At 37.2% G+C, this 23021-nt stretch overlaps 3 long non-coding RNA genes across 3 annotated transcripts; 2 read left to right on the top strand and 1 right to left on the bottom strand.

Annotated features, from left to right (window-relative positions):
- Positions 1-1395, top strand: LOC113471837. The gene is made up of 2 exons (XR_003394382.1): positions 1-57; positions 908-1395. It is a non-coding gene; the product is annotated as an uncharacterized LOC113471837 (long non-coding RNA).
- A 711-nt stretch (positions 1396-2106) lies between these two features.
- Positions 2107-3138, bottom strand: LOC113471840. Its single transcript, XR_003394384.1, has 2 exons — positions 3003-3138; positions 2107-2723 (listed from the first exon to the last, which is right to left on the bottom strand). It is a non-coding gene; the product is annotated as an uncharacterized LOC113471840 (long non-coding RNA).
- LOC113471838 lies at positions 2653-3267 on the top strand. The gene is made up of 2 exons (XR_003394383.1): positions 2653-2719; positions 2999-3267. It is a non-coding gene; the product is annotated as an uncharacterized LOC113471838 (long non-coding RNA).
- The last annotated feature ends 19754 nt before the right edge of the window (positions 3268-23021 follow it).

The raw sequence follows: 23021 nt of genomic DNA, 5'->3' as shown, positions 1-23021 counted from the left end.
CACTTCCATGACCTGATGATGGAGAAGATCGGACAACTCATTTCCAAGAATATTCAGGTGAGAAATCAAGCGTGCCGGCCCGGGAGGCGGCGCATGAACGTGGAGAGTTCGAAACGCCGCCCTGCCTATATTAATTTATTTTATTTTTATTTTTACAATTCGCCCGAACGCATTTTACATGCAATTACACGGGTGATTACAAAAACATATACATTTAATACCTATTAATACATAATATGAAACTTAATACTACCTACCTACGTCCTACCTATGTAAACATGGGAGAAATACCTACTTACTCTTCTGTTCTCTCCGAGGGGAAACGACCCCCGATTAACAAGCGAGTTTCATGGTTTTTCGGCATTTTCATACCAACTTCTCTACCACTTCCCCATAACTTTGAGCAAATTTTATTTCATATTTCTTCGGGTGGATTTATGAGTAACCTCCGTGCCTGGACGTCCCGGGTTCGATTCCTGGTAGTGTCGAAGTTTTTTCGGCTCCGTGATTTGAATTCGGGTTGCACTCGGCCTTGGGAGGACAAAGAACAATTGAGTAGCTACTTTAATCGAGTAACAACCAGTGACGTCATTACCGGTATAAAAGAAAAGAAAAAATATTGATTGCAAAATTAGGCACTTGGTAATATTTTGCGATGTCCATAAAAGTTGTGGAAATTTCTGATTTACCACAAAAGGTAATAATATTCATGAGTTGATCTGCAAAATTAGGCACTTGGTAATTTTGCGATGTCCATAAAAGTTGTGGAAATTTCTGATTTACCACAAAAGGTAATAATATTCATGAGCTGATTACGTAGGTAAGTAATTGGTTGATTTGGTATACTGTTTTATTTGTATTTCTTAATCTAATCGCAACTTTGTTTCTTCTCTACTCGTATTTCCAGTATGACCTGATGCTGTCAGAGGACGGTAGCGGCCGAGGTGCTGCCCTGGTAGCGGCCGTCGCCTGTAGGGATCGGTGAAACTCCATGCCTGCCCCGACTGTCGCGCGCGCCACGGTTTGAAGCGAAACTACACGTGTATCATAGCCCCCCGCCCCCCCTTGTAAATTAGAAAATACCGCCCCTGATTATGTTTGGAGCACGAGCCAAACTCACCCGGGTTAAGTGGCAGAGAACGCCGGAGAAAGCAAAACTTTGTGTGAGGAACTCAATGAATTTCTTTGTGTAAACAAATTAATTGTTTCCTGGAAGAAAGGCCCATATGAATTTGTAGCAAAAACAACATAGGTTCCTGGGAACGATTCAAATGAAGACCCTTACCCAAAAGTCAATCTGTAGTTGGTTGAAAAATGATGAATTTTATTAAACCTTTTTTAGTGTAGGTATATGGTCACTCCTTTCAAATGCCAAGTTAGATCCCTTTATGCCGCTTTATTTTACCAATCGACTTCTTCCTCGTCTTTTTCCGTGTACAGACGGGGTCGGCCTCAATCAGCCCTTGCTAGGGTTATCGCTTTGGACAATCAGCCCTAGCTAGGGTTATCGCTTTGGACAATCAGCCCTAGCTAGGGTGATTGCTTTGGGCTGACATTTGGTTTTGGCTACGAGTGGATACCCTTCGCGCATTGAACCTTTGCTATTTAGGGCTTTAACAATAAAAGGCAAAAATGAAATTTAATAAAAATGAAAGGCAACTTTTTTAGGACTCTGGTGAGTTTGGTTTGTGTTCAGGGATGGTTTATACATAGATACTTTGCGCCCTTTAGCTTAATATACAGAATGGATGAGCGCTTCTTTGCTTGTGTTTCTGTGCAAGAAGAAAAAAAAAATACGAGTGGATGCCCTTCGCACTGAACCTTTGCTATTTAGGGCTTTAACAATAAAAGGCAGAAATGAAATTTAATAAAAATAAAAGGTAACTTTTTTAGGATTCTGGTGAGTTTGGTTTGTGTTCAGGGATGGTTTATACATAGATACTTTGCGCCCTTTAGCTTAATATACAGAATAGATGAGCGCTTCTTTGCTTGTGTTTCTGTGTCTAATGAAATGCCTACCTTGCAGTCTCTGCCATTAAACATAGTTTTAGCACGAACGACCTACTGGTTACAGTTAAAGCACTTTTCGAAAAAAAAACATGGTTTCAAACCGAATTATTTTGCTGTTGGCTGGTAATGTCGACCAACGTCAATTCTGTGAGGTTGTGATGTGGGTATTTCTTTCATGCGGACTGCAGAAACACGTGTGTGAACTTAGCTATGCAATAAGTGTGTGAAGTTATGTGTTGAATAAGTGTTTTTAGCATCCGAAAACAGCAACTGGCTCTGGAATAAATTTAAAAATTATTTTTATTACAATGGAAAAAAAATCTATCTATTTATGGTTGTTTTATTTTTATAATTTATATTATTGAATTGTTTACACAGTACATGCAATTTACATAAACATAATAATTTATATATCAGTGGCGTAGCGTGGTCTAAATTCAAGTGTAGGGCGTGTAGGGCTCATGCACAGGTCTACCAAGTCCCATCACAGTACATGCCATGCCATTAATATTTATGGGCATTAGAGTGAACTTTTGAGTTGTATGGCCGCCATACACGCCATACATACACGCTACGCCACTGTTATATATATAAAAAAAAAATAAATACCTAAATAAAAGTAAAAAATACAACATCTAAAAGTTACAATTTTGAATACCCAATCTTTTCCCAAATATCCAGAATGGTTTTGCTGTTTTCGAATGTGTAGGTACCTAATTTATTATTTATTATCAGTAGAGTATTCTGAAATGTGTGTTTTTGTATAGATTTAATTTATTAGAATGTTAATGTTATTATATATTGGATAGGGGACCTTTGGTCATGTTTGTCCAGTTATTGATACTTGGTCGTCGATTTTCATCCAATTCGACCAATCATATTGAGACTTAATGCTAAGGTCAAAAAGGACTTTAGGTCTCCCGCCTTAAAATTTAATATTTAATAACGAGTCCTTTTGACTTTTAATATGAAGATGAAGCTTGTGTAGGTACCTAATTTATTATTTATTATCAGTAGAGTATTCTGAAATGTGTGTTTTTGTATAGATTTAATTTATTAGAATGTTAATATTATATTTTGGATAGGGGACCTTTGGTCATGTTTGTCCAGTTATTGATACTTGGTCGTCGATTTTCATCCAATTCGACCAATCATATTGAGACTTTATGCTAAGGTCAAAAAGGACTTGAGGTCTCCCGCCTTAAAATTTAATATTTAATTACGAGTCCTTTTGAATTTTAATATGAAGATGAAGCCGTCTGTACACAAGACCAACTTGAAAGTCCTACCTAACGTATAACGTCTTTAAAGCAATAACCCAATATCTTTCAAGTTTTCAAGCAATACCTCACTTTTGTTTTCTCCCTTAACGTCTGGGTTAGTATTTTAATTTATTATTTATTTAAACAGTTGTTCCATTATTCCATGAAAATAAATACTCATACACCAGGTATTTGAAATTTTAATGACCTAAACCCCTTCGTACCTAGCTTTATATTAAATCTTTAAAGCAATAACCCAATATCTTTCAAGTTTTCAAGCAATACCTCACTTTTGTTTTCTCCCTTAACGTCTGGGTTAGTATTTTAAACAGTTGTTCCATTATTCCATGAAAATAAATACTCATACACCAGGTATTTGAAATTTTAATAAACCCCTTCATACCTAGCTTTATATTAAAAAAGGGGCTGTATATATTTAGGATTCCACTGGACTCGTTTTTACTGCATTCAGGAAATCTGAATTAAAACTAAAATAGAAGTAAATATTTTACACGAGTTATGTCGGCTAGATTTAACTACTAGTATGCATAAACTACATAGATTTTACGGCATAATGTTATTCAATTATATTTTTTATATATAAATTATTACTTCCCTTTTCCTAGGCCAATTGAAGCTCGCCATTTTCCTTCAATAATACATAGGAAAATACTTGTGGTGTGGGTACGGGGTATTTCGAGGGTACATTTTGAGAAAATACTAATTAGTGGTGTGGGTAGGGAGGGTGTGAACTATCTGATCCCAGAACTCACCAGACCAGGAGGGTATGAGGGTTAGGGACATCATATTGAAAAAATACTAGTGGTGTGGGTACAGTGTTTTTTGGGGAGGGGCACCAGTTTGAGAAAGCTCTGTCGGTGGCGTAGGTACGGAGTTTTTTGGGGGGACTTTTTTTATTCTTTTTTTGAGAGGTTTGATAGAGGGAATTGTAACAACGGAGGTCTTATCGTCCCGAAATCGAAAAGAAAAGGAGGACAGGGGAGGAGAAATTTTCATGAAATTTGGCAGAAATATTCAACACAGAGGATATTTTCTCATGGGGTGCTATTGGCTTGAGGCTTAATCAGACCTAAATACCTAATAGACCTTTGGTGATGTATAATTTGGACAGTGGGCTGGTGTTTATAAATTCGCCTCCGGGCATTCCTCATTCTTATTAAGTTATTAACAAGTTTCCATTTATTTTTGATCGATAAAAAACTCAGAACATACATTTTTTTATAAATGGTATACCCATCCGTATAAGCAGAGCTTCTGCATACATTTTTTTTTTTTTTTTTTTTCCTATAATTCGATTAAAAACATTGATTTCAAAGCAATAAATTATACTGCAATAATGTTGTCCGAAATTCTAATCAGACAAAATAATAAGGATCTGTTTTATTGAAGAAAAAAAATAATATAATTATGTTCTTTTATTTAGGCAGAATCCTCAGTTTCTTCGATCAGTCGTACCTATGTACGATTCAAGTGGTCGGTTTTAAATATTTATGAAATTTAAAATTCCTCATTCAAAAAAGCCATCATGCAATTTTTTTTTTTTTTTTCAATTTGAAATTTTGTTTACGGAAAATTCGTACGACTCCCGTGTTTCTAAAGTTGTTACCATTATTTTACATTTTTCTTTTCTTTTTCCGAAAAAGAGATGCCTATAGTTACATATACAGATATTTTATCAAGTACCTAAAAGTTATGTTAAGATGAAACAGTTCGGGTCTATATGTTACAATGACGAATTCGCTAGGAATCAATTTCAGTCCCTAGATTATGTACTTTGGTAGATCATTTGTCTGTTTTCTCGTAAAGGTTTCTAGCGTGGCCATTTTCTCTTTTATAGAGGTTTCTAATTTAGTTAGTTTCTCTCTAATAGAAGTTTCAAACTCAGCCTCTCCTAGAGGACTTAAAAAAAAAAAAACAATTAGCTAAATTCCTCATTGTAACATCGACACTCGAGCTGAATACCTGGAGTTCAACTCCGATTTTTTGTTTTTAATTGATTTTAAAATAAATTATTTGATTACGTTATATTATTGTAATGAGGCTGTACTTATTTATTTGAAATTAAAAGAAAACAGTTAATATTATTATTGATTTGAAACAAAATCCAGACTGGTAAATTTTATTTGTTACCTCTTTGTACTAGTTTTCATTAGAATTGTTCTCACGCCACGTGAGCTCATATGAAATCACGGGGAGTCATGTCACGTCAGAAAGATGTGGTTCAAAGTTTTCCCATAATTGGGGGCACCGGATGGGCTTTTTTTTCGAGTGCAATGCAGTTCACCAAACCACCAGCACACTATTAATCCGAACATACTGTCACCCATCTGCTCTATGCTCTATACATATTGAATGACTGGAGTACCTACATTTCAACAATTCAACATACATATGTGCATTATGTACCTACCTACATATTATGTACATAAGCATGTGTTATATTGCAATGTTGAGTAGGTCTAGGTATGAGGTACACAATAGAAAGATAGTGAAGTTGGCATAATCATAATAAAAACCGAATAGATGATGTAATACAGGATAATGCAAATACAGGGTGCGCCAGATAGCACGTTGAAAGCACCAGGTCCCGATGAATTACTGAAATTCCGATATACTTACCCAGATATCATTATGTTGATAAAAAAAGTTCTTAAAAATGTAATGGGCAGAAGGGATTCCTGAGTGAGGAGCGTATAAAGATCTAGGTAGAAAAAGTGGCTTTCCATTTTTTTTTTTTAAATTAACTTTCAACTTTTTAAAGAAATAATTACAAAAAAAAAAAAAATCGAAGTTTCTCGACCAGGATTTGAATCCTGGATTCAAGAAAAATTATTGGGCCATACAAACGGCCCATGATCCATGATGCGATGTCACAAAAGCCTAAAGAGGTGATTTCCCTTGTAACACCCTGTAAGTATTGAACGGAGGAAAGATATTTCAACTTCGAGATTCACATGGGACTATAAACATATGTAGAAATTAGTACTGTACTTTTTATGAATAAGTACTGTACGAACTGAACGTATGAATTAGTACTATACATGTATATTGTATATGAGTTGGTACTAAACGTAAGAACAAAGTGAGTGTGAGTGTGAGTACAACTTGTTAATTACCAGTGTCCGTGGAATTCTTCTGTTGATGAGTATCGAACTATGGCCTATGGCCATCGCTATAAACATATGTAGAAATTAGTACTGTACTTTTTATGAATAAGTACTGTACGAACTGAACGTATGAATTAGTACTATACATGTATATGAGTTGGTACTAAACGTAAGAACAAAGTGAGTACAACTTGTTAATTACCAGTGTCCGTGGAATTCTTCTATAGATGAGTATCGAACTATGGCCATCGCCTTAGCCATAGCCATATGAATCCTATTATTCCCTAGCCATATGGAATCTATTATTCTAAACTCTTTAAGGTTCCATCTACTGGTGGCTCGTTGACATAACTGATGATGGGAATAGGGGAGGCTGGGGGAGCTTGAGGTCTGGCGTTCACTAAGGCGAGGGTTGCTACGAAAGCAAGGCTGGCGAAGATCTGGAAGGGAGAAACAAGAATGGAAGGCATTTTAATATCGTGTTAAATGTTTGTCACAAATGACGTTCCTTGTACTCTACTCTAAATTTCATGACTTGACATGGACTCGAACCACCAACCTGCAGAGTCGAAGTCCACACCGTGCTATAAGCACTCCACCACTGAGGTTAGTTAGAGGAGAGAATGCTGATTTAGGGACTTTGAGATCCAATGTCCCGGTGATGTAGTGGTCAAGACACTTGGGAGTAAACAGGAGCAGGAACGTATTTAGAGAGGGGCCTGAGTTTCCCCTCGGACTTTCTTTTGCTTCCCTACTGTGGGCCGGACTCCAAAAAATTGGAGCCCTCGCCACTTATTGAAATCCTAGGTACGGGCCTGAAGAGGAGGGTAGGGTTTCAACCTCAGCCGCGGTGTGGAACTGTGTCCTCCCCATTATCTGCCTTGAATTGAACCCAAGACCTATAAATTAGAAGTCTAGTATGGGACGGGTCGTTTCGCTACGAAATGATTTTGAATCATTCAGTGATTTGTAGAACTCAAGAGTGTTGAACATGTTTGCCTAATTTCATTGGAATCGGAAAAAGTGTGCGGGAGTTATGATGGAACCCTCGATCAGACCCTAATGAGAACATTTCCTTTGTGTGGAGCATTTTTGCCAAAATCGTACAAACACCAAGTCGGGATCTGAAGATTCTGAACCCACGCTTTCCTGACTACTAGAACAACGTCTTTAACGAATGACTTGAGTTCTGACACTTTTAAGTATCAACTCGATTTGATATCACGAATTTTGCTGCTTAATTGTATATGAGTTGGTACTAAACGTAAGAACAAAGTGAGTGTGAGTGTGAGTACAACTTGTTAATTACCAGTGTCCGTGGAATTCTTCCATTCATGAGTATCGAACTATGGCCATCGTCTTAGCCATATGAATCCTATTATTCCCTAGCCATATGGAATCTATTATACTAAACTCTTTTACGAATTCACCTGCAGAGCTCTATGGTCACTTAATTTGGAAATGATTTTTTAATTATTCATTCGGTTGGAAATTTTAAACAGGGACAACAATGATTAGAAATTATAAATAAATGTTGATGCATTGCTTAAAATTGTAATTACAATGGCATTTAAAATATGTATTTTAATTCTGAATATTTGTTTAAAGAAGTGATAGAGAGAATTGTAGCCGCTGAGGTCTTAGCGTCCCGAAAGCGAAGAGAGAAGGAAGACAGGATAGGATAAAGCCAGCCGTTCCGAGAACGAACATTATCCCATCAGGATAAAATCCGCCCCGGACGGGAATCGAACCTGCGACCTAGCGCTTACAAGCCAGACGCACTGCCCTCCAAGCTAACTAGGCTGGCTGATTCTGAACTTTGCATTATAAACTTATGGCACAATATTGTCCAAATTGTGGTATCCAAACAATTTTTTTTTTTTTTTTTTTTAAGGGATAGTATAGAAGAAAGCCAGCTTTTCCCAAGAATGAACCTTATCTGTGAAGAATAAGTTAACCCAGGGCAGAAATTAAACCCATGACCACAAGGCAGGTGTTCATGATATGTACAATTGTACATACACAATACCTAGGTACAGAAAGTTCAGATGAACAGTTATCACTTTTAGAAAAGTTTTTAATAGCTTTGTTAGGTCTATGGATCTTGTAAATCATTATCACCGTTATTTTCTCTACATTTGCCATTAGGAAATCATAAATAAAGCCCAACGTCTTATGATTGCATGTGTCAATGTCATGATGTGAATTGATGTCACAGGCAATTACGTCATCTCACAGATTGATGACATAATTATGTGACAGAAATGACATTAGCATCTGCTTCACACCCATACATGTTCTCCCCACACGATCACCTTGTGAGGATGCATAATTTACTTGATTGAATTTAGAAGAAGAAAAAGAAGTAGAGGATTGATCAGCAAATGTCGAAAAAAGAAGAAGAAGAGGAAGAAGAAGAGGAAGAAGAAGAAAAAGAAGAAGAAGAAGAAGAAGAAGAAGAAGAAGAAGAAGAAGAAGAAGAAGAAGAAGAAGAAGAAAAACAAGAAATGAGAAGAATAACTAGTGCCTACCTAAATAATTAGCTGAAAATGCTTAAATAGATAGGCAAACTAGAGCGATTTTTTTATGTACTTAGGTGCTAGGTAGGTAATTAAGTAATTATTCATGATACCATGTAAATATGAGTAAGTTGATCAGTTGATCTATCTTTAGGATCATTAGGCTCTCTCAAGTCACACTGTACAAGTCACAAGTTTTATGCTAATTCTTTCTGACTTTCTGAAACTACACATAGCTATGATAAATTTCAAGTGTATTCTCAGTATTTGAAGTTCATAGGTGCCTAATAGTCTTATCATTTTTACAAAGATTTAGTTTCATGCAGTAGAATGAGGCAAGTTTCGGCCCTTGAGGGATTTGACCTGGTTGCTAAGTGTGGATTTTTTTTTTCAATACTAATCAGTCATTGCGCTTAAGTTACTTTTCTTAAATCTTCTTCTTCTTTTACTTAGTCTTTTCCCACTCAAGTGGGGTCGACAAGGTTAAATATAAACCATAAATAAATAAATAAAATTACCTATAAAAAACATCAGGGGATCCCAAAACGGATATTTCCAACCATTTCCCGATTTTGAAAATTTGAACCGATTGCAATACTTTCATCACTAGTATAGCTCCGCTATACTGTAGTAATAGAAAGTAAAAATGTTCCCTACCCAGCTCTTCATCCTATCCAAATTTGGACTTTTTTTTCATTTATAAAAGGTAACTCCTTACCTACTAATATGTACTATGCATATCTACAGATCTACTACCTTCCTAAGAAAACAAACCTGAACCTACCTTCTCGCCTCAGGTGCCAGGTAAGTTAAATTTACAGAATTAAAATAAATATGTTATGAGTTTACTACCTTCCTAAGAAAACAAACCTGAACCTACCTTCTCGCCTCAGGTGCCAGGTAAGTTAAATTTACAGAATTAAAATAAATATGTGATGAGTCTGATGAGAAAACAAGAAGATAGAGGTATTTAGATATCTCTATCTAAGTAAAGTACACATTTACATAATATCAAAACATATGGGTATGTATTTTGTATTGCCTATTTTGCCCGTTATGAGTTATGAGTCTGATGAGAAAACAAGAAGATAGAGGTATTTAGATATCTCTATCTAAGTAAAGTACACGTTTACATAATATCAAAACATATAGGTATGTATTTTGTATTGCCTATTTTGCCAACATCGATGGAAATGACGAAACGTGTTTGTCTTGAAGCATAAGGTGTGAACTATCTGATCCCAGAACTCACCAGACCAGGAGGGTATGAGGGTCAGGGACATCATCATATTGAGAAAATACTTGTGGTGTGGGTACGGGGTATTTCGAGGGTACATTTTGAGAAAATACTAATTAGTGGTGTGGGTAGGGAGGGTGTGAACAATCTGATCCCAGAACTCACCAGACCAGGAGGGTATGAGGGTCAGGGAGCAGATAAGTCTGCAGACAAAGCGCGTGTACCAAACTTAATAATTACGTGAACTTGTGCGCCTTCTCAGTCTGTAGACACGTTTTTTTTCTAAACAAGAGTAGTAATTGTAGGTAATTGCTGATAGAAATAATAGCACCGATTAGAGTCTTCTCAATTTTCAACTCACATGCTCCGACACTTCTGACAGTTCAAATGTCAATGTCAGGAGATAATAAGTGATAAGCGATTGAATTACCTTAGTGACTGGGTCCACGGTTCGTTGTTCAGTCGTCAGTTGATGGGCAAGTATTGTTATCTAACAGTCGAAATCTAACAGTTATCTAACATTCGAAATCTAACAGTTATCTAACAGTCGAAATCTAACAGTTATCTAACAGTCGAAATCTAACAGTTATCTAACAGTCGAAACTTCTCTTCAGAAGGGGTTCACGGTCTTTTCTTTTGTCAAAATTGAAACGAAGCTGCTTATCCAAATATTGTTGTCAATAGTTGGATCACTTCAAAATGTTGGGTGGTTGGGTGGAAGAGCTCCTCCAGGAAAACCCTGCCACTTAAGAAAAAGGAAAAAAAAAAATGCTCATCAGCTCTGATATGTGTTTTCCAGAGTAGACAATTGATTGGGTTGAATAAATTGATTTATGTATAAGTACATAGATATTTAGTTAAAAATTCCAAAAGACACCAGAAGAACTTTTCTAAAAGGCGCTTAACCACGGGTTAGTGAAACACTTGAAAAAAGAGCAAAAAGCAGAACTTTGTTAACTTTTCAAAAGCACACTTGATTTGAAAATCTTGAGAGAGAGAAAAAGGAGCAAAATTTAATCAAATAAAAGAAATGAAAAAAATACAGCTTTTTCTAGCTAGTTGAAAACCACTTGGAAAAATCTCAGTTAAAGTTGAGAAAATTCTGAAGGAAATTACAAGGAAAAACTAAGACTCGTTAAACGTAGAAAACAATAATTCCAAGTGTAACCCACGCCATAGGGGTTCTTTGAACAATGCCTAGCTACCAACGCATTGTGCAGAGACCAATTAAGCAATTAGGAGAACAATCAGAGAGATTCAATTATCACTGACGGTACTTAATGATCACTAAATTCGCTGAAGGTTCATAATTAGTTTTTTTATCTTATTCACACATTCATCTTCTGTGTTATCTTGGTTTAAATCCGTTCCTTATAATCAAAAACTGTAAAGCCCTCAACCTTAAACATCGCACAGATGATATGGGTTAGATTTAGAATTTGTGCACCGGCACACTTCATTATCTACTTCATGAGGTGAGATAATAATATTGTTAAATAATCGTATGCATAATGGAGATTGATACTTCAGACAATAATCGTGCTCTTTGATTATTTATTAGTAAGTTCATCATATTATCTCATCATTTCACTTCGACAATTAAGTAATCAGAGTAATCTATTGACCCTATCTTGTAATTTTCGGACTCTTATCTTCCAATCTTTACACTGTATCCGTGTGATAAGGAAGATTTTGGGTCCGGAACTTGAGGAATTTCTGAAGAATGCACATGAATTGAGCGTTATAAATTATACAAAGAATGATGATGAACTTGATATCAAGAATGATTTTAATTTGGAAGAATTATTAGGAGATATAGGACAAGTGTGACTTAACAAATGAGATAATACAGCGGCAGTCTGGTAATCGAGCTACCAAAATGTTGTCTACTATTTCTACTGAGTGTTTTGTTCTTATGCTTGCCATTATCATCATACCCACCATTGTATCTAGACATGGTTGAAAATAGTTTTCTCAGAATGTATAACTCATTTTCCTAAACCAACTGTCCCTAAACATTTCATGTTAGATACTTCCACAGTGTTGGGTCCTTGTACATTAGATTAGAAAGTTCTATCCTGGTAGGTAGGTAGCTTTAGGTTCCATCTACTGGTGGCTCGTTGACATAACTGATGATGGGAATAGGGGAGGCTGGGGGAGCTTGAGGTCTGGCGTTCACTAAGGCAAGGGTTGCTACGAAAGCAAGGCTGGCGAAGATCTGGAATGGAGAAACAAGAATGGAAGGCATTTTAATCGTGTTAAATGTTTGTCACAAATGACGTTCCTTGTACTCTACTCTAAATTTTATGATTTGACTTGGACTCGAACCACCAACCTGCAGAGTCGAAGTCCACACCGTGCTATAACCACTCCACCACTGAGGTTAGTTAGAGGAGAGAATGCTGATTTAGGGACTTTGAGATCCAATGTCCCGGTGATGTAGTGGTCAAGACACTTGTGAGTAAACAGGAGCAGGAACGTATTTAGAGAGGGGCCTGAGTTTCCCCTCGGGCTTTCTTTTGCTTCCCTACTGTGGGCCGGACTCCAAAAATTTGGAGCCCTCGCCCCTTATTGAAATCCTAGGTACGGGCCTGAAGAGGAGGGTAGGGGTTCAACCTCAGCCGCGGTGTGGAACTGTGTCCTCCCCATTATCTGCCTTGAATTGAACCCAAGACCTCCAATTTATAAATTCGCCTCCGGGCATTCCTCATTCTGCATACAAACATCATCGTTACTGATTTGGGGGCACCAGATGGGCTTTTTTTTCGAGTGCAATGCAGTTCACCAAACCACTAGCACACTATTAATCCGAACATACTGTCACTCATGTGCTCTATGCTCTATACATATTGAATGACAGGAGTACCTACATATCAACAATTCAACATACATATGTGTATTATGTACCTACCTACATATGGGGGCACCGGATGGGCTTTTTTTTCGAGTGCAATGCAGTTCACCAAACCACCAGCACACTATTAATCCGAACATACTGTCACCCATGTGCTCTATGCTCTATACATATTGAATGACTGGAGTACCTACATATCAACAATTCAACATATACATATGTGTATTATGTACCTACCTGCATATGTACATAAGCATGTGTTATATTGCAATGTTGAGTAGGTCTAGGTATGAGGTACACAATAGAAAGATGGTGAAGCATAATCATAATAAAAACCGAATAGATGATGTAATACAGGATAATGCAAATACAGGGTGCGCCAGATAGCACGTTGAAAGCACCAGGTCCCGATGAATTACTGAAATTCCGATTTACTTACCCAGATATTATTATGTTGAAAAAAAAAAACTTAAAATGTAATGGGTAGAAGGGATTCCTGAGTGAGGAGCGTATAAAGATCTAGGGATTTTGAATCATTCAGTGATTTGTAGAACTCAAGAGTGTTGAACATGTTTGCCTAATTTCATTGGAATCGGAAAAAGTGTGCGGGAGGTATGGTGGAACCCTCGATCAGACCCTAATCAGAACATTTCCTTTGTGTGGAGCATTTTTGCCAAAATCGTACAAACACCAAGTCGGGATCTGAAGATTCTGAACCCACGCTCTCCTGACTACTAGACCAACGTCTTTAACGAATGACTTGAGTTCTGACACTTTTAAGTATCAACTCGATTTGATATCACGAATTTTGCTGCTTAGATTGTGAGCCTTCTTGGGCCTCTCACAAATGAGGCTGTGAGTTGCCCAGAAAGGCTCAAGATCTAAGTATAACTGGCCCTTCACGGGGCCCTTTTCCTTACGAATTCACCTGCAGAGCTCTATGGTCACTTAATTTGGAAATGATTTTTTAATTATTCATTCGGTTGGAAATTTTAAACAGGGACAATAATGATTAGAAATTATAAATAATTGTTGATGCATTGCTTAAAATTGTAATAACAAGGGCGTTTAAAATATGTATTTTAATTCTGAACATTTTTTTTTAAGAAGTGTTAGAGAGAACTGTAACCGCTGAGGTCTTAGCGTCCCGAAAGCGAAGAGAGAAGGAAGACAGGATAGGATAAAGCCAGTCGTTCCGAGAAAAAAACCTTATCTGTTCAGAATAAAGTTCTCCCTGATCGGGAATCGAACCTGCGATCTAGCGCTTACAAGACAGACGCGCTGCCCTCCAAGCTAATTTTGAACTTTGCATTATAAACTTATGGCACCAATACTGTCCAAATTGTGGGGTTCTTGTTGTACATAAATTCAGTGATTTTATTGGATGAGATATCGAGTTAGATGTGTGTGACGTCTGGTATTAGTGGAATTCCCACAAAGGAGCTAGCCGTTGCAGTTATGTTGTGAAAATGTGCTAATTTCTCTCTGTCTCGCCAGCCTAATTAGTAGTTCGTCTGCTTTGTAAGCGCTAGGCCGTGGGTGCGATTCCCGCCCTTGTGTGGGTGCGCTTTTAATTGGTACTGCAAAACGTTGAAAAATATTTTCAAGACATTCACAAAATTCTGTCAGAGTAAAGGGATGGAAATGCAATCTATCCCAAATTATTTGCACTTGAGCGTATAATCCATACAATGCTAATGAATCAAATGATGCTTTAAACAGTCTAAACCGTTAGTTTTATGCTCTGGGGCAACCGCACTTGCAATTGCAACAGTTGACTAAACATATAAAAATATAAATGATTACAAGTTGACGGATGGTCACGGACATTAGGTCAACTTTGATGCACAAACCCGATCCAATAGATTGGTCAGAAGATGTTTAACACGGGTGTCTTCGGTTCTTGTTGTACATAAATTCAGTGATTTTATTGGATGAGATATCGAGTTAGATGTGTGTGACGTCTGGTATTAGTGGAATTCCCACTAAGGAGCTAGCCGTTGCGGTTATGTTGTGAAAATGTGCTAATTTCTCTCTGTCTCACCAGCCTAATTAGTAGTTCGTCTGCTTTGTAAGCGCTAGGCCGTGGGTGCGATTCCCGCCCTTGGCGGATTTTATACTGAACGGATAATGTTCGTTTTTGGCTGGCTTTCTCCTATGCTGTCTTCCTACTCTCTATGTATGAGCGTAAAACCAATCCAAGACCCTACAGAAAAGAAGAAATAATAATTCAAAGCTTACCTTGAAAAGATTCGGGCGCTGGCTCAACACAGTCAATTTGTCGTCCTGACGAGGCTGAGTGCACCCTGAAATAGGGTTGTTTTGCAAAGAGGCTAAGCAGTGTGTTCGTTCGTTCATGTTATGGTTTTTCAACAAGAGTCATAGAAAACTTCAATGTTTTTCAATCAGGAGTATGGCAGTGTAGCGGTGCTGGCCAGAGAATATAATTTGTGTCAGTCTGGTTCCAATAAAATTTGAGAGCAACAGCTCTACGCTTTTCCGAGTTTTCCCTTCAAATTTGTGTTGTCACTTTAGGACATAAAAGTCTAAGATGACCAGTCAGGGAAACTCTACACCTCAGATCTTAGCTCACTGTATAGATAGGTATATAATAATTGTGTCGTCGAAAGCACCAGGTCAAGGAGGGTAGATATACCCTGACAAGTTAGAGGTCGGGAAAGTTTTTCTTTAGAATTCTCTTTTCAATATCCTTTATTGTTGTTGGAAACATCCTCACTTATTTCTTAAACATTCAATATAAATATATATTACAGAAGTCTTTTCCTCAATTTCATCTTTTTATTTCATTCTCTTTATTCCTCTCGCCGTGGGCAAATTAGCCCGTGACAAACTCAAGTTCGTACTTGCGAATTCTTCATAAATACGGGTGCTAAAATCAAAAGTATCGTAAACATACTTCCGTGTCTACTTGATGACTTGACGCTTGTCGCACGTCCCTACACCTAAATCAGAATATGGACATTTGAATTTGAAAATGACCTGTGTTCAATAGTCGAGTGTCGAGTCGTACAAAGGCCAAGCAGAAAATATGGGACTTTGTTTTGTAAGCGGTTCGACCCATATGCAATTGGATTGTGCCTATAATGATATGCAAATTATATTGTCTTGCTGGCTCATATTCAGATTTAATTAAAAGATTCAATTGAATAGTCAATACTCATAGTATTGGACGAGTATAAATTCTTGATATTTTGAAGTCTCTTATCGATTCTATGGGGAGAGTTGATAAATCTCGTGTATGTATATGAAGTTCCCTCCTTCTTTGATATGTCGACATGTTTCGATTGAACATTGATGGTACTACTGCACTGCCTTGGACAAAATTCTTGTGGTCCATCGTGAATTCATGACTAGTAATGACCGAGGATTTGAGGACTGGAAGTGCAATTCAGTTTTGAAAAGATAGACAATGATTAGTTGATTACTAAAGATTCAATTGAATAGTCAATACTCATAGTATTGGACGAGTATAAATTCTTGATATTTTGAAGTCTCTTATCGATTCTATGGGGAGAGTTGATAAATCTCGTGTATGTATATGAAGTTCCCTCCTTCTTTGATATGTCGACATGTTTCGATTGAACATTGATGGTACCACTGCACTGCCTTGGACAAAATTCTTGTGGTCGATCGTGAATTTATGAGTAGTAATGACCGAGGATTTGAGGACTGGAAGTGCAATTCAGTTTTGAAAAGATAGACAATGATTAGTTGGTGTATGTATATGAAGTTCCCTCCTTCTTTGATATGTCGACATGTTTCGATTGAACATTGATGGTACTACTGCACTGCCTTGGACAAAGTTCTTGTGGTCGATCGTGAATTCATGAGTAGTAATGACCGAGGATTTGAGGACTGGAAGTGCAATTCTGTTTTGAAAAGATAGACAATGATTAGTTGATTACTCTTTTTAATCCCCTAGCCAGAGCACTTTGTTGGTTTGTGTTTGGACTTTTGTTTACGCAATCTACGCTTGTGCAGAAGTCTAAAGAGCCTTTCAACATGATAGGTACCTATGTAGTCGGGGCACGAAACACGTTACAAATCACAGCTCTTGTATTACAAAGTGCAAATCGTTTGTAATACGCCTCGTCTCAATCATCTCTCTTAATACGAACTTGTTTAGCGCGAGCAGAATCATTTGTTGAGCTCATCAATCTAGCCAGTGTAAAAAAAAAAAACCCCATGACACTTATGACACCTGCGTTGTTTCGTCTGCATTTAGCGTTCCATCAAGGTCTGTCCACTGAAGTAAGAGGACAAAAAGGTCCAATTATCTTCACCAGACTCTACCGTTGCGATCTCATAAATAACTCGGTAATGTACGTGCCATGTCTACACTTATGATAAGAGTGTACATGTCTGGTGCGATATGCAATTCATGTGCAAACCTCTCCAAGTTCATAAAGATTCAATTGAATAGTCAATACTCATAGTATTGGACGAGTATAAATTCTTGATATTTTGAAGTCTCTTATCGATTCTATGGGGAGACTGATACATGAGTTTCCTCTTTCCTTTCTCTGTTCATTCTTTCAATGGATGATGTTCTGTTTTAATGTCTTATGTCTCATTGAGATCGAGATTTACATCATCGATTGTTTGGTTCTTCTTGGCCTTCTAACCCCGACCGTTTTCCAGGTATCTCGGTAAAGGCCACTTTGATTTTCAACGAAACTTTCCATGTCAGTTTTATGTACAGCGAAGTCCTTTTTATATTGAGCTGATGTTCGTCAAGAATTGAATGGGTTTGAAGATGAGTTTCATGATAACCTGTAGGCTCTCATGTTCAAGAGATCAAGACCTGCCAATGTCAGGCTCTATTTGGTGTTGGTCTGATGGAAAACTATTCCTTTCCCATATTGGTTTGATTTTGTTCGATAGGGATTGTAACATTTCGCTTCGGTTCTTGTTGAAGTTTACAGCGTGTTCTCGATGTAATTTTATGTCATCTTCAACATTGATCTTATCATAATCTTTGCCGTCGGTTGATATTTTTTTATGTGTCCTTAAAAAGACAAACTATCCTTTTCACTTTCCTTCGTTCTGATATGCATGATGCTTATCAGATGGCCTAGGTTCCTAGGTCTTGGATTTTTAAATGAGAGGATTCCTTTCCCATATTGGTTTGATTTTGTTCGATAGGGATTGTAACATTTCGCTTCGGTTCTTGTTGAAGTTTACAGCGTGTTCTCGATATAATTTTATGTCATCTTCAACATTGATCTTATCATAATCTTTGCCGTCGGTTGATATTATTTTATGTGTCCTTAAAAAGACAAACTATCCTTTTCACTTTCCTTCGTTCTGATATGCATGATGCTTATCAGATGGCCTTAGGTTCGTAGGTCTTGGATTTTTAAATGAGAGGTTACTCGAAAATTTGAAAGGGTTCTAAACAATAGGTGTGATATGTAGATATCATCAATACTACATCTTCTTTGTGTACTTGTACTATTTACTACAGAATAGTTCAGTAATATTATACAGTACATGGGCATTAGGATTTATGATGTAGAATTATGATTGTACGAACATATTGGTTAGTTAGCTATCCTCTTATTTTGTCTAAATCCGAATTTTCATCAAAATAAATTTCTTGTTGATCCGATGCAGTGGGATATGTTTCATCTAGAACTGGAATCTGTTTTCCCACAGTATTTCAACATCAATCTTCATATGTACTCTTATAGTTCTTTTAATTCCCAAGATTCCATGAGCGACGTCCCTTATCTCTAAATTTATAAACGAAACTCAAATATTAGGCGAGCGAGGAAAAGTTTTCTCTCCCGCAGTCTCTGCACTCTGTGTATTTCTTATGGTGATTTTATCGATCGAAAATTGATCATATCTCAGGATCGATTTAGATTTTCGCAAAATCCTTTCTTATTGCACACTAGACCATAAAAGGAAATTCCTACCAAATTTCAGCTTTCTAGGTGTTGTGGTTCTAGAGATAGAGCGATCAGTGTGTGAAATATGAACTGTGAATGGATCTCGTTCTTATAATATAAGATTTCCATCAATTACCATCAAGTACAAGATTCCAATGACGTTTAACTACAGCTTTATCTAGATCCAAAGCTTTTGATGAGGCACATTGGAATTTTCAAACCATTTCCATCACCTTGGTATTATGAAAATGGACACAAATGCCTCCATAAATATGTGCTCACCTGTAATTATGTTAATGGCTCGCAGCTTCACAGGTAATCTCGTGACAGTTTTCCTTTCTATTGGCCTTTTCCATCTTGAGCGTCTTGCTAAATGTTATGATATCCCATTGTTCTTTGACTTGAAGATGCCTTGATTTCCGACAGGCATGTTTTTTCTCAACCCCCTTAACATCTAGATGTGCGTTGCGAAATGTACAGGAGATTACATATGTTGTGAAAGGTCAGTTCTGTGTTCGATGTTAAGAAGTTACAAGATTTTTTGTTGACCTAGGGAGGAGGTGTCTTTCGTGTAATTTAATGGCGAATTCTAAGAAAATGCATTAACTGTGCCAATAAAAACACTTTGTATAATGGCCTAATGAGTATAAAACTAGGCGACCAATGAACTTTGGAGTCATTTGCATTTTCGTCATTCATTACTTTGGGTTTCATTAGACTTGGAAATGAGGGTGTAGGTTAAATATTGGGATTGATTTTCAAGCCACTTTTACCAGGGAGATTGACTTGCGTCTTCTGGCTGGGAGACTTTAATCAGGAAGGATAACAGGCTGAAATTTCCCTTGCAAAAGAAATAGCAAATGTTGAGTGATTGAGAGGCCGACCCCGTCTGAACATGGGAAAGGCGAGGAAGAATTAAGAAGAAAAGGAGCGACTTTTATCGGGGTTCCATATATGGGATGTGATTTTACATTTAATTTGTATCTGGGATGCCAATTCAAGTTAACTAGGTGTATATTCAATAGCAGACTCAAGTTTTGAAAAATTTGATCCACCCAAATTTTTACCCAATATAATTCCACCAGTTCCACCACTGACCAATTCAAATCCAATGACTGAAAATAAAGAATGAATTCAGAGAAAAAATACCGAAGTTAATTTTACGACACATAAAATCTCCATATCCCATGGCGTTTTTATTTATTACCCCACCAAGTGCATTAGGTCTTTTTCCACTAAACCTGGTCAAAACACTTGACCAATTGAGCAATGGATTGCAAGAGGATAAATTTGTTTATAGGGAGGACATTGAGATTTCAATAATATTGCATGGGAATGTTTATTCTTCAATTAATACTTGAGTGCCAACTGAAGAAGAGCTATAGGCAAAGAATTTATTACAAGACTTAGTAAATAATGATGACAACAATCAGCACGAAGAAGGAAAAAAAGACAGATAAATACAAGAAAATAACTTATTAACACTATATACACGACTAGACACATAAATTACACAATAATGCAAATTAATAATGGAATCTATGGAGAGACTGGAGAGAGAACAAAAAGTCTAGTTATTACTAGTGGTGCAATGGACTGTAGACCAAACTCTGAAAAGGGCCCCTAAGGAGGCCCAAAAGGCTTGATTAATATAATAGGTAGGCATAATTAATTAATTAAGATAGAACCTAAAACTCAACAAGCAAAATTTATTTCCATGTGGTGATAAACATGTAGGCCAACTTTTATTAAAATCAGACAAAACGTTGATTCGTTCAAACGCGTGCTGTAATAGCAGAGAGCTTACATTAAGATACATACTTACAACGAAGAAATTCTAGAAAAGGAAAAAAAGAAAAGAGCCAAAATGCCAAAAGGATGTCAATACTAAAAAGTCGGGACATCATCATCAGGTAAGCTCGCTCTAGCGGGTTCGATTCCCGCCCGGGGCGGATTTTATCCCAAACAGATGAAGTTCGTTCTCGAAACGGCTGGCTTTCTCATATCCTTCCTTTCTTTGCTTTCGGGTTAATAAGACCTCAGCAGTTACAGTTCCCTCTATACAACCCATAAAAAAAGCTCGCTGTAATGATTTACTCCCTCTACTTTCTGGTGTCCCTGGTGTATAAAATTATATCGAGAACACGCTGTAAACTTCAACAAGAACCGAAGCGAAATGTTACAATCCCTATCGAACAAAATCAAACCAATATGGGAAAGGAATAGATCGCCAAAGTGTCAATATTCACAAAACAGTTTTGATGTTTGCCAATGAGGTGAGGATGTTACCAACAACAATAAAGGAAATTGAAAAGAGAATTCTAAAGAAAAACTTTCCCGACCTCTAACTCAAGTTCGTACTTGCGAATTCTTCATAAATACGGGTGCTAAAATCAAAAGTATCGTAAACATACTTCCGTGTCTACTTGATGACTTGACGCTTGTCGCACGTCCCTACACCTATAGGCACAACAATCAATACGCTATTTGTGTTTGTGTTCTAATAAAATTAAAATATGTAAATCAGAATGAATTGATTTTCATACAATAGAAAAAGAGATTGGCATGGATTTAATATTCTGTTATTGCAAAATAATCGCGCAAAGATCAGTCAACATTCAAGCGGGGTCGATTCCCGCCCGGGGCGGATTTTATCCCAAACAGATGAAGTTCGTTCTCGAAACGGCTGGCTTTCTCATATCCTTCCTTCTTTCTTCGCTTTCGGGTTAATAAGACCTCAGCAGTTACAGCTCCCTCTATACAACCCATAAAAAAAGCTCGCTGTAATGATTTACTCCCTCTACTTTCTGGTGTCCCTGGTGGTTGACCCTGGGTTGAGCTTGATCATAACCAGTAATCCAATCAAACCCGCAGATCATGATTGCGGTTAAATGCTGTGAGATTCTTTGCTTCAAGTTATTACTCGGTGATGATTGATGCAACCCAAGTGAAGTCATATTGACCATGTGCAGTCCAAGAAGTGACCTGTGGTAGATTTCTGTCACCGCGGTCATTACCATCGGGTTGATGCGGTTTGGCATTTGATGTCAAGACTGTCCATTGATGTAAAGACTGCCCATTGATGTCACGGGACTCATCGTGTGGCTTTTACGTCAATGTCGCTGTCGTGTTTCGTCAAGAATTGAATGGGTTTGAAGATGAGTTTCATGATAACCTGTAGGCTCTCATGTTCAAGAGATCAAGACCTGCCAATGTCAGCCTCTATTTGGTGTTGGTCTGATGGAAAACTGAAATTCTTCAACTATTGAAAAAGGACATGATGTAATAGCATCATTAGCATCTCACCAAGTATCTCTTTTTCTCTTCTATGCAGCAGAGAATTTTGCAAGAAATTTATAATCGGAAAAAGTCAGGGATTCATTTTGAGTAACCAGATCGTCGGAATCAAGTCCCTTTGGTTCTCCAAAATATTCACTCTAAATGATATATCAAAATACATTTTGAGTAACCAGATCGTCGGAATCAAGTCCCTTTGGTTCTCCAAAATATTCACTCTAAATGATATATCAAAATATTTACTCGTAGAGAGAGATTACGTTGAGTGGGCGCTGAGTACAACGATGACCACATGTGGCACTAGGGGCTCTCGAGATCTTGAGAATGTGGTCTGGTCTTTTTAAATTTGAAGTTTTCGAAGGTAATGTGTATTTTTTGAGTTCCGATGTGAACCGATCTAAGTTTGAATGAACTATTATTAAAAGAGTTTTTTACTCGTAATATTATGTTAGAAAGAGAGACAAGTTTAGTCTTCTCTGGTGATTTTTTATTCCAACTTATCAGCCTGTTCAATATGAAAGATCTATTCATTGAGAATAATACCCCTGCTGAGTTACTCGAGTATGATTTGTTCCACAATGAGCAACAAATCGCATCGTAATCCAACAATCAATATTAAAGACTTGTTTTAATAGATAAAAAGCTTAGCAAACATGGCCATTATTATTTATTGACTTGCGTGGGATCGCATCGAATCCATAAATACGAGAATCCCAAGAAAAGAAGGAATAAAAATGTAAAAGAAGACGTAAGAGACAAATTGAGCAATGCACATACGACAACTAATGGTGTGTTTCAC

Source organism: Diaphorina citri, unplaced genomic scaffold (assembly GCF_000475195.1).
Source record: "Diaphorina citri unplaced genomic scaffold, Diaci psyllid genome assembly version 1.1 scaffold3103, whole genome shotgun sequence".
Taxonomy (NCBI): Eukaryota; Metazoa; Arthropoda; class Insecta; order Hemiptera; family Psyllidae; genus Diaphorina; species Diaphorina citri.
The sequence above is the reverse complement of the archived record's forward strand: the minus strand, read 5'-3'. Positions and strand labels throughout refer to the sequence as shown.